The sequence below is a fragment of the Staurois parvus genome, unplaced genomic scaffold, assembly GCF_062004578.1.
Source record: "Staurois parvus isolate SC_StPar_1 unplaced genomic scaffold, SC_StPar_1.0 ptg000346l, whole genome shotgun sequence".
Taxonomy (NCBI): domain Eukaryota; kingdom Metazoa; phylum Chordata; class Amphibia; order Anura; family Ranidae; genus Staurois; species Staurois parvus.
In genome coordinates, this window is record NW_028318142.1 from 496,248 (window position 1) to 509,818 (window position 13,571).

Sequence of the window (13,571 nt, forward strand, 5' to 3'; positions counted from 1 at the left end):
TGGACTCTCCAGCTTTAGTAAATAAACCCCTGAGAGTCGGGTGTTCCCTAGCCCCTGCCCTATGAAATCAGTCTACCAACACCCCATCCATATATATGTTGGCAGTGGATCAAAACTCATATTTAGCAGAACTACTAGACAGCACTTCTAGTCTAGGGATCGATCTATTTTATCTGTTGCTTTAAGTAGCAAAAAGTTCTCTTTACAAGCAGCAAAGACAGCCAAGTGTAGCTAACCACCATTTAGGCTAGGTTCTCACCTATGCAGGTTGCGTTTGAGTCATTTCTGCATTGCATTTTGTGGTTTTGCACCTGCGTTTTTTACATGTTTTTGATGCGTTCTTTGTTCTTTTCTTGTTGCTAGGCAGATTTAAAACGCAAAACAAATTAAAAAATGCAGCAAAAAAGCAATACAGGATTTTGTGCAGCATTTCCATTGAAGTCTATAGTAACAAAAGCACATCTTTTTGCGTTCAAAAAAGTCCCTGACCCTTTCCAAAAAACGTACCGGGTGAAAACACAGAGATGTGAACCTGTCCCATAGGAAATCATGTTAAATGGACTGTACTGCATTTCTGCAAAAAGCTGCAGAAAACGCTTAGATGTGAACCTGGGGTAATATAGCAACCAACTTGGTATCACACTGAACTATGAACTAAACAGACGTTGTATGACCACACTCTAGATCAGCGTTTTTCAACCACTGTGCCGCGGCACACTAGTGTGCCATGAGATATTGTCTGGTGTGCCGTGGGAAAAATTGCCTCGGCTCACAAATAGACGGGCAAACTACGGCCCGCGGGCCGTATACGGCCCGGCGGACCTTTTAATCCGGCCCACGGAGCGTGATACTGTCAGGATGATCTGTCCCCCTCGACGTATCTGCGCATGTGCCGGAGATTGCCGATCGGCTGCTAATGCCTGAAACTGGCACATGCGCAGATACGTCGAGGGGGACAGATCCTCATAGGAGACCTACACCGGAACGGCGAGAGGAACGCGCGGCGCAAAGGTAAGTGAATTGACACAGGGGGGGCTTGGGGACTTAATATGGGGGATGAATTAATATGGGGAATGAATTACTATAGGGGGGATGAATTACTATATGGGGGATGCATTACTATGGGGGATGAATTACTATGGGGGATGTATTACTATGGGGGATGAATTACTATATGGGGGGTGAATTACTATATGGGGGGTGAATTACTATGGGGGATGAATTACTATATGGGGGATGAATTACTATGGGGGATGAATTGCTATAGGGGGGATGAATTACTATGGGGGATGAATTACTATATGGGGGATGAATTACTATATGGGGGGTGAATTACTATGGGGGATGAATTACTATATGGGGGATGAATTACTATGGGGGATGAATTACTATATGGGGGATGTATTACTATGGGGGATGAATTACTATATGGGGGATGAATTACTATATGGGGGGATTAATTACTATGGGGGATGAATTACTATATGGGGGAGATGAATTACTATGGGGGATGAATTACTATGGGGGATGAATTACTATATGGGGGATGAATTACTATGGGGGATGAATTACTATGGGGGATGAATTACTATATGGGGGATGAATTACTATATGGGGGATGAATTACTATATGGGGGCTGAATTACTATATGGGGGATGAATTACTATGGGGGATGAATTACTATGGGGGATGAATTACTATGGTGGATGAATTACTATATGGGGGATTAATTACTATGCTTACTATGGGGGAATATTACTATACTTACTATGGATGACACATACACATCATTCATCTACTCTTGGTCCGGCCCCCGGGTCCAATTATAAAATACTTTATTATTTCATAATAAAGTAATTATAAAATAATTTCTTTGTGTTTGATTCCTATTCAAGAGAATTACTTTATATATAGTCAATATAGGCACAGAGGTAAATTTTTTTAACATTTTCTAATGGTGGTGTGCCTCGTGATTTTTTTCATGAAAAAAGTGTGCCTTTGCACAAAAAAGGTTGAAAAACACTGCTCTAGATGATCTGACTGTATGATCTCCTTTAGAGCTGCCATTAAATATGTATTACACAGCCCTGTTTGATTTGATACCAGAGTATGGATTGTCCTCATGTTACATAGTATTGGTAAATCCAAAAGAGTACAATGTATAGAAATTGTACAATTAGACTGTTGTACAATTGTACAATGTCAAGCTTTAGTAAAGTGAATGTTAATAAAAGATGAACTCCAGAAAATGCACAAAAACACCTGTGCAGTGCCCCTCCCCCTTCCTTGTACTGCAAAAGTTAAATGTCCATTAAGTCTAGAGACAGAGGAGTTAGATGTAATACTTATGTTATTCCTCCACGCTGTGCAACCCATTCCTCAAAGCTTCTTCTCTGAGGCATTTTGGCTGGTGGTTACACACTGATGTCAAAGTACAATGCAGGGTCAATAATGAATTTCCCCTGTATTTTCTGTAATAGATTAATTCCTATGATCATCGGCTCCATCTAGTGGCCTAAATGCCATATGTTTTCTCATTGAGATAGTTCAGAAAATACTGCATTTTGGCCACTAGATGGTGCTGATGATCATAGGAAATAATCTATTACAGAAAATATGGCAAACATTTGTTCAGCTTGCATGAATGTGTGACATTTATCCAACTAATGTTTTATAAATAGACCCCATGAGGTTTGGCCATCCATAGATTAAAGGGGTTGTCAGTTTATACAAATGTTGCCTTTCTTATTCAGAAGCGTATTATAACTTAAAGTGTATGTGAACCATTTGCTCCCTTTTGGTCAGTTAAAAATACCCTCAAAAATGTTTTATTATATCTGTTTGACAAGTGCAAAAATACTGGCTTGTGAGTTGATACCAGTCCAAAAGCAGAAAAAAACGAAGTTATCAGTTAGCATTGTTCCCTGCTATCTTTGTGGACTTCAAAACACCCCCCCATTACACAGAAGAGAGGGAGGTGTTATGTAGCCCTAACATACTCCATTTTCCAGGGTGACAACACTGTGCAGTATGGTTGTCACCATAGGAAAGAAAGTGTGTTGATGGGAGGATTACCCGGTTAAAGTAGAACTATACACAAAACTTTTTTTCAAGGGAGGATTAGAACCTCTGTCTAGTTTTTTTTCCACCATCTGTGTCCCATTGAAGATATTTCCCTTCACTTCTTGTCCCATAGCCAAAGAGGAGGTGAGAGGAAATCCCTGCAAATAAAGGGAATTCCTTGGGGACCCCCAGGTCACCAGAACTAGTGTCTCCATTGGAAGATTTCCCCTCGATTACTTTTTTGGAGACAACCTAGAATTTGGGATTTTATTTTATTTTCACTTTCAATGATAATGGTAAACAGGACAAATAAGGGGGTGAATCTCCCTAATGGGTGCATAGACAGCAATAAAAATGGACAGGTTTGCCTTTAGTTATACTTTAAAATAAAGAGAATAAAAATATGAAAAATAAAAACGAATGCGGCCACCATATGTAAGGACCGGTAAGCTGCATTGCTACCCATTTTTGTTCTTGGGTTTACATTTTAACAATGTATTTATTTCACAAAGAGATCTTTGCTCTCTCATAACAACTTTTACTTCTATAAATCACCATTGTTTCCTTAGATGCCAATCAGGTATAGATTTACCTCTGCCATCTTTGACACCGGGTTCAGACTTCGGTGTGGGACACCTAGGGTTGCCACCTCATCCCTTTATAACCAAACACATATTAATTACACAGGTTCTGAGACTAATTAAGGCTAGGTTCACAGCTATGGAGTTTGCGTTTGACCCGTTTCTGCAGTGCATTTTGTGTTGCGTTTTGCACCTGTTTTTTACGTGTTTTTGCATTTTTATTTTTTTTTTTAATAGGAGGGAGGAAATAAGGGAGGGGAAAAAAAGAAGGGGGATGGGAGAGCAAGGGCGAGAAAAAAAAAAAAATAGGGGGGACGGGACAGCAGGTATATTTTACTTAATGTATGGCCATGTCCAAGACAAAAGATTGAAACCTAGGGTTGCCAACTCATCACTTTAAACATGAACACATATTAATTACACAGGTTCTGTGGCTGAAGGTGGTAATTAAACTCAATTAATGCCTTATCTGCATTGACCCTAGGTTCACACCTAAGAGTTTTCCGCAGAAACGCACTACAGTCCATTTAACATGATTTCCTATGGGACACGTTTATATCTCTGCATTTTTTGGAAGGGGTCAGGGACTTTTCTGAAAAGCAAAAAGTTGCGTTTTTGGTTCTATAGACTTCAATGGAAATGCTGCAGAAAAGCATGTAGTGCGTTTTTGCCACATTTTGCATTTTAAATCTGCCTAGCAAAAAAAAAAAGAAAAAAAGCAAAACGCATCAAAAACGCAATGCAAAACGCAATGCTGAAACGAGTCAAACGCAAACTGCATAGGTGTGAACCTAGCCATAGTTAGCCTCAGAACCTGTGTAACTAATATGTGTTTGGTTAAAGGGATAAGGTGGCAATCCTAGGGACACCACATGTAATTCACACAGGAATAGCGCCGCATTCCTGTGTGAATTACATGTGATGTCTGTGCGGTGCGATTTGAGCCACACATTTTGTATGGCTCAAATCACATCGCATCCAAACCAAAAAGGTGCAGGACCCTTTTTTTTTTTTTATCGGCACCCGAATCGCAGGCAATCTGCGCTTTCTGGCAATCGCATCTTGTTTTGCAATCTGTTTTGGGGGGTGTCATTAATTGAACATTGACTACTGCACCAGATCACATGAACGCCATGTGACTACAATGCAGTGCGGGAAATGCACAGAATTCACAGCGTTTCCTGCACTGAATCAGTGTGAAGCCAGTCCGAAGGAAGTTTTGCATAAATCCATTTAATGAACCTCTGTAGGCACTGGCTACAGGTAGCACATGGAGAGCAATTGAAAATATCTGGATTGGGAAGTCATCGAACGTCTGTGTGCACCTTTGAGCCCTGGTTGAGCGGTGCAGAATTCGCAGCGTTTTCTGTGCAAATTCTGCACCGCATCAGAATTGCACCCCGTTCGTGCGAACCGCTGCGGGTGTGTATTTTAAGTTAACAACACCCCGAAATTGTTCCGCAAAACGCGGTGCGATGTGCAGAATCGGATCGCATAGGTGTGTATACTCATGTGTTCCGATTCTAGTGCGGACCAAAAAAAGGGTCCTGCATCTTTTTGGTGCGGTGCGATTAGAGCCATAGAAAATGTATGGCTCCAATCGCACCGCACACAAATCGCATGTGATTTGCACAGGAATGCGGTGCGGTTCCTGTGCGAATCACATGCGATATACTGCACAGCATATGTGTGAACCCAGCCTAATAGGTGATAACCTTCGCCAGATAATACTGACACATAAGTATTTAATGACCTCTTTAAAAAAGCTTCCAATAGGCTGTTTAACAATACTGTATGTAGTTAGTAAACAAGCAGGAGTTCCTTCAGCAGACATTGGATACAAGATGGTCATTTCTTGATAACATTGTATTAATATTAGAAACCAGGCATAACACAGAACTGATATATGAAATAATAACTTACATGGAGTGATTACATCATAGAGAAGAAGCAGCAAATTTCCTTCCAGCTGTATTTCCCTTTTATAATGATTCCTTCCTTCCTTTAGATGAGAGTCATCCTATCACTTGGCTTACTAATGGCTGTAGCAGTTGAGTGACACCAGGCATTTTGGTGGGGCTAATGTGCTGCTAGTTACCAAAAATAGCCAGAGGCCATCTATTGATTTAAGACTAGGCTCAAGTCTCTGCTTTTGCTGGTGCGTTTGCTGATCTACAAAAACCCACTATATCCCATTACAACTTTATTTCCAATGGGTTCCATTCACATCTACGCAGTTTCCTGCAATGCATTTTTGCGTTTTTGGTTCCATAAAATGTAATCACAACAAAACACACATATACGTGGTTTCTTTTTGCTTCCTCCTAGCAACATCATCACATAGCTTGCCATTGGCTAAAATAAAAATGGCAAAATGCAAATCAAAAACACATAAAAAGGCAAAAAGCATCAGAAATGTGCTGCAACAACGCATCAACCGTACATGCGTAGATGTGAACCAAGCCAAAAGCAGAACTAAAAGGCAAAATGTTTTTTTCTCCATTTTGGATACAGTAAGGGAGGGTTATAACCCCTGTCAGGGTTTTTTTTTTTTACATCTGTGTCCCATTGGGAGATTTCCCTTCAGTTGTCCCAATGCAAAAAAATAGAAGTGAGAGGAAATCCTTTCAAAGTGAGGGAATCCTGAGTTGTCACCAGTTGTCACAAAGCTAGTATCCCAATTGAAGGAATTTCCCCCTATTAAAGTGGAAATTCACTCTTACATAGCTACATAGTTAGTCTGGCTGAAAAAAGACAAAAGTCCATCAAACCATTAAAAAAAAAAAAAGTTATAATCCTATACCCACAGTTGATCCAGAGGAAGGCAAAAAAACCCAGCAAAGCATGATCCAATTTGCTCCTGCAGGGGAAAAAATTCCTTCCTGATCCCCTGAAAGGCAGTCAACATTGACTATTTTGAATCCTTACGCTACTATCATTAGTAATTAGATAGGAAAGTATATCATATTACTTGTTTTAAACAGTTTAACATTTAGTTACTTTCTGCTTCCATTGCCAAGGCAAATGATGTCATACATCCCAGGAGTCTTCAGGATAAGAGGAGGGGTTTTCTCAGCTAAGCACACCCTCCTGCTTGCATGCCTGAGTTAAGGGCAGATGGATTCCAGGAAGTAAATGCTACATGAATAATCTGCCCTAACTCAAGATGGCCATGATCAGAAATGCTAGGGGGTGTTTTTCTAAGTGATTTCTCATTAAAATAAAGCATGAAGACATGGATGGATGGAGGAGTTTACTTAATGTTAAAATGGATTAACCCCTTCCAGTCAACGTCACACAAATATGCGGCCTCACAGAACTGGGCTTTGTTCTGTGGGGCTGCATATTTGCATACCTGTCTTTGTGCTGGGAGCGCGCTTTCATGTAAACCAATTAATTTACACATATTGGGATTATTTTAGCAAAGACATGTAGCAGAATACATTTTGGCCTAAATTTGTGACGAAATTTCATTTTTTACTGGACATGTTTAATAGCAAAAAGTCAAAAATATTGTTTTTCTCAAAAAATTTTCTCAAACTTGGTCTTTTTTGTTTATAGCACAAAAAATGAAAAACCGCACAGATGATCAAATACCACTGAAAGATAGCTCTATTTGTGGGAAAAAAAGGATATAAATTTCCTTTGGGTGCAGCGTTGCATGACCGCGTAATTGTCAAAAAATGGCCTGGTCAGGAAGGGGGATAAATCCTCTGGAGGGCAAGTGGTTAAAGGGTAAACATCATGAAAGTTACTAATTTCTGAATAATGTATGTGGTTGATATATGAAAACATAGGACTCAGTAGGTTAAATCATTCTTTATTTCACATGGTTTTATTATTATTATACAGGATTTATATAGTGCCAACAGTTTGCTCAGCGCTTTACAATATAACGGGAGACAATACAGCAACAATACAGTTCAATACAAGAGGGATAAGAGGGCCTGATCCTGGGAGCTTACAATCTAAGTTTTATTAATATTCTTTATTGTTTACCAGTAGACCAAGTGTTTTAGAAAACGAAACAGTGACAGGAGGTGGTAACTGACAGATATACAATGATTTATTATTTTGCTGCCATTGCTCAAACACTGTAATCATTTGTACAGTCCCCTCACTGCCACAACTGTTGGTCAACTTTGTCAGAATATAAATGTATATACAAACAATTTAAGGAAATGAGAATTAAAAAGGAAGAAATATACCAAATACTTTCATTAAGTGTACTAACTCCATACACAGTATTTTTCTGACTTTCCTTGTCCTTTAAGCAACACAACCTTGCCCAGCCTGTGCTTAGACAATAAATGAGCACACAGACAAAGGTCACCCCATGCTCTTCCATCATGTAGCCATGTTCCTGACAGTACTGTACAAAGCATACAGTCCTAATTGGTGCAGATAGCTGACCCTCCCATGCTGATTCCCTCTCTCCATCGTCAGTGTAGCTGTGCAGAAGGCTTCAGGAGTCCATTATCAAGAAAGATTCCAGTATCTATTCAGCAGTATGTAAGAGTGAGGCTTCATTCACACTTGAGCATTTTGTAGCTTGAAGCTCCAAAAGTGCTCATACTTTAAAAATCAATTGTTCCCTATGGTGCCTGTTCGCACGATCAGGATAAGGGTCTGGTATGGATTTTGGGGGGGACCCTACGCCATTTAAAAGAAAAAAAATTTTGGCGTGGGGGTTCTCCTCTAAATCCAAACCAGACCCGAAGGGCTTGGTATGGATGGGAGGGGGGATCCCACTGCATTTTTTTTATTGCCGGAAATTCTCTCTTTAACATTCAGCTGTCAGTGGGGAACACCGCTGACAGCTGAAACATTAATGCATGGTTTACACTACTAAAATACCATATGACTTGATAAAATAACTCATGCGGTATTTTAAAAGTGTTTTTTAGTGAATTCAAACTTTTTTTTTAAATGCTATGCGGTATCCTACGGCATACTGGGATGCGGTAAGATAACGCTTTGTGAATTGTGCCCCTATACAGATATCTATGCAAATCACAGCAAAAGTAGTGCGTGTACTACTTTACAAATCGGTGCGGCTCTGACCAAGTCGGAACTGCACCGATGTGACCACTCCAATTGCGGACAATAGGGTGCGACTTGGCATATGATTTTCAAGTCGCATGGCATGCAAATCGCATGCCACATCCAGGGGCGGACTGACCATTAGAGCACTCGGGCACTGCCCGAGGGCCAGGGTCAGTAGAGGGCCCCATGAAATGCCCCTGGTACCTTTTTATAGGCTTTTTTGGCTGTGCTCTGAGTGTGGTCAAGGATACAGGTGCCCCATGATCCCCTATTGCCCGGGGGCCCCATGAGCTGTCAGTCCTCCCCTGGCCACATCACACCTGATGTGACCGGGGTGTAAGGCAGAAAAATGTGTTTAACTGCACCAGGGGTGGACTGACAACTCATGGGGCCCCCGGGCAATAGAGGATCATGGGGCCCCTGTGTCCTCGCCCACACTCAAACCACACCCAAAAAAGCCTATGAAAGGTACCAGGGACATCTCATGGGGCCCCCTACTGAGTTCCCCAATGGTCAGTCCGCCCCTGAACTGCACATAAAACAAACTAGATATACCTGTGCTGAAATCCTAATAGCTTGTACATGTATTTATCTATCCGGTGCTAAAGGGGTGTAAGCACATATTAGAAATTCTGAAGGAACCCTCTGCACACTGCTATATACCCTTTCCAGCAAACTTTGCAATAAAAATAGGGATAGTTAGTTCACACATATTGCAATACATGTTTAAGCTGATAATGGAAGGCTCTCACAGGTGGGGGGCAGGGGTGTTGTTGGTCAATGACAGGCTCTCTCTGCGGAGGGGGAAGAGGGGGTGGTGTTGGTCGGTGTCCATGGGGGCAGATGATTTTTGTGTTGCCTAGGGCAGCACAAAACCTAAATACACTACTGTACCCAATCATGTACCTGTATGGGTCACTAAGATCTGGGGTCATGGAGTTTGCATGTCAATATTGACTACTGGGGGCATATCATTGATCCAGCCAGTTTGTAGGGTCTGGCATGTCCCAGCATGTATCCCTCATCTCCTCTGCCCTCCAGAAGCTCCACAAGGTTCAGCTCTGCATCATTATGGGCCCTCTTGCCCTTTAGATACCCAGCAGGTATGTCCACCCCTGGGTGGGAAACTTTTCATTCTGTCATTTTTATAACAGGATAAGAGGTAACTTAAAGTGTATGCCTGACTTCGCCCTTTAGATTTATTTCCATTTAACAAGCATAATCACAAATAATTACCTGTAGGCGGACTGTCCTCCTAATATCCACAATGATGTCCTGGTCTTGGCACAAGCAGGATTTTCTCAGCTTATAAATGTGTCGAACTTCTAGGGCGGTATATTTGCTGATTGCTACTTCAATGTCACAACAACCAGCTAAGACACTGCCAAAGAAACACTCACAGACAGCAAACAAGTGTTGGATCTCTTCCCGCCGTGTTGTTCTTTTTTTCCCGGAGAGTCACCCCTACAAAAAAGGAAAACACGCAATGCTTTTGACCTCTATCAAGGAGCCAGAAAATGAATCACTTCCAATTGTGGTTTACAAGTGGCGCCTTATGGGCTGATCACTGTTAAAAAATTGTAGTTTCGGAGAATAAAAAAGACAAGCTATCGAGAAAACATTCTATTAAATCATTGTGGTTTTTGTGCCAAGCATATAAAAATATTTAAATCAACTCTGAAATATGTGTAGGATTATATAAAAAAAAAATGAAGATAATTAATTTAGTCAATTGAAACTTAGAATGGAGGTTAACAGGAAATGGTTTATAAGGCGTTTGTCTGAAAAGGAAAAAAAAAAATAGTTTTGGCCCTGGGAACATTTATCAGTTCCAATGACCTAAATTGCTTGAAGAAGTGTCTGAAGAACAAAGTGCCAATCATTACTGACACAGTCAGCATACCAAACTATTTTTTACTGCGATTGCCTCCACACATAACCCTATGGAGCGCTAGACAGGGAAGGGCACAGTGATAGAGACATGGCCTTCATGGATGATTTCTAACATTTCTAGGGTTAGGTCAAGGAATGGTTGTATACTTGTAAGCCCTTCCTAGCTTTCCCTAGCGGAGCCTGTTTGGGTTAAGAATCCAGTGGGAAAGGCTGGTCAAAGACAGAGCAAGTTTCTTTCTTGCAACCATGGGTTGTGGAAAAGAAATTGTCTTGATTCCCCCACCAACACGGACAGTGGTGGAATCCCATTGTGTTCTCCCGGCAGGGGGGTAGGGGAAGCTGTCCCCACTTGGAGAACACAGTGATTATAATTGCTAGTGGCTATAACAGCCGCTAGCAATACCTACATGTACAATCTGGCAGGCTGATTGTACCCAAGTTGATTGATCGATAAACTTTGGTACATTCAGCCTGGCCATACACGATTCGAATCTCGTCCGGTTCAGCAGGAACCGGCTGAGATTCGAACTGTCTATGGCCGGTTTAAAACAGATTTTCAGATTTTCCTGCTGGCACCTTAAAGTATATCTAAGCCTGGGTTCACGCTTGTGTGGTGCAGTATATCGCACGTCATTCGTGCAGGAACCGCACCGCATCCCTGTGCAAATCACATGCGAATTGTGTGCGGTGCGACTGAAGCCATAAATATTGTATGGCTCAAATTGCACCACATCCTCACCAAAAAGGTGCAGGACCTTTTTTTTTTTGAGTCCACACTAGAATCGGATTGCATGGGTATTCACACCTATGCGATCCGATTCTGCACATCGCACTGCGTTTTGCGGACCGATTTCGAGGTGAACATACAGACCCGCAGCGTTTCACATAAACGGGGTGTGACTGTGATGCAGTGTGGAATTCGCACAGAAAACGCTGCGAATTCCGCAATGCATCAGTGTGAACCAGGGCATAAACTAAAGCTTTTTCACATTGGATAGAGTATAGTTAAAAATAAAACATTTTTGGCCATATGTGTCCCATCAAAATATTTCCCTTGACTTCTTTTCCTATAGGCACAACAGGAAGTGAACGGAAATCTCCCTAAAGTGAGAGAAATCCCCTCTTTGTCACTAGAGGAAATGTCCCCATCTATTCCCCTCTATTTCTAGTCTGGCTACAACTCAAAATTTTGGATTTCCCATGACTTTCTCATCCAATCAAAATGGTCACTAGGAAAAATAGAGATGGGGAATCTCTTCAACATGGAGATCCCTTGCTGTGGTAACATACTATTTTCTATTAAATTATCCCAACATTTGTTAACAAACAATGCATTGCTATTCATTTAGTATATGCCTGTTGTAGTAAGGGTAACAAAAAAGGGTCATGTTTTATTTTTTTGTCTGTTGACAAGTGTTGGCACCCCATTCATTTAGATTGGGATAGCTTAATGCAATGCACATTAACACATGACCTAACTGCTGGAGAAATGTGAAGGGGCCAGACACAACAGGAGTGCATCACTTAATATAAAACTTAAACAATTTTGCCTTTAGATGCATTTTAATAACCTAAAATAATGATTAACATACACGATTCAATGTTTGTTCGATTACTAATATTAACAGTTTAGTCATTTTGGACCTCTACTTACCTTACATGCTACAGTTTTACACTTTGCAAAACTATTAACAAGCACAGTCAGCTTCATCATCACTCCTATCCATTTCAGGTTGTACCGTGACAATTCATATCTGTGGAAACATGAAGACAAAATGTTATCACCTTAAGGAATAGGAAGTTTGACAAATAACTACCCACAAAACAAAATTCCCTTGGAACTACCCACACGTTCCCCTGGATCAACATGAAGACAGACAGCATAATATGATTTTCAACATTGCTAAGCATATTCCTCCAGGAAAGGGGTGGTAGTGAGATCAGTAACATAATTGGGACAATGACACACTTAATAGAAGTTTTCACACCCAGGGCGTGCATGTCACCCTGACAAAAGCGGTGCTGAATACCTCCCTTCCTTTATTTATACTCACTCTGATGAATCATGAATGGTATTATATTAAAAATTTTAGGCAACTTGTCAAAAGAAACCTGCTATGCTAAAAATGCAATACACCTCTATAAAGGTATGCTAAAAGGTTAACGCCACTTGAAACAGGTATTTTAATTCTGGCTACGTTTTAGCGGAATTAATCACCCACTTAATTCCTTTATGCAAAAAGATGCCAAAAGTTGTCACCGCAGCTGTATTCCACATTGTTTTTATTAAATATCTTTAAAGCCCAACTCCAGGCAAATAAAAAAAGTTTTCCCATGCAGTGGGGCTGTGACAGTGCTGCATGGGTTAACTGCTCGTTTTCTCCAGGGCTGACCAGAAAGCTTATACTGACTTCATCCTCCATTCCAGCGGCAAAGGGAGCCCCCCCCCATGATCCAGTGGTGGATTGCTCCTGATATCCTCTTGTCCAGAGCAGGTCTATGGGCTCGATAACATCAGGAACAGTTAACTGCACAAGACCGCAAGAGGCAGGAGCTACAGGGACCGGCCTTGTGTGGGGAAGGATTAGGTAAGTACTGTATATCTCCCTTCTTCATTCACCTAGACAAGAATGAGAAGTAACCCTTTGCAGTGCAGGCATAGCCCCACTGCAAGGGAACATTTTTTGGGGGGCTTTAATTTACCATTTGGAAAATATCAAAGCAACAAAACATTAAGGGTTCATTCACATCATTTGCACTGGACAGCGTTGCCCAGCACAGTCCCAATGTAAAGGCAACGTAATCTGTTTCCTATGGTGTCAATTTACACCACTGGGTTGCGGTGGTGTGTGCTGAAAAAAAAAAAAACTGCATGCCATGCTTTCTTTCAGCACAGTGGCCTGCTGGAGAAACTGCTGCATCCCAGCACCACTGTGTGAACAGAACTTAAAGTGTTGCTAAACACACAACAATAAAATCAGTCTGTA

At 41.2% G+C, this 13,571-nt stretch overlaps 1 long non-coding RNA gene across 1 annotated transcript in view; it reads right to left on the minus strand.

Moving 5' to 3' along the window:
- Window positions 1-8,966: 8,966 nt before the first annotated feature.
- The window catches only part of LOC149456868 (uncharacterized), a 48,051-nt gene continuing 43,446 nt past the window's right edge, over window positions 8,967-13,571 (minus strand). The window contains exons 2-3 of the long non-coding RNA XR_016313787.1: window positions 12,239-12,338; window positions 8,967-10,155 (exon numbers count right to left, since the gene is read on the minus strand). This is a non-coding gene — a long non-coding RNA (uncharacterized LOC149456868). The remainder of the gene's footprint in view (window positions 10,156-12,238; window positions 12,339-13,571) is intronic.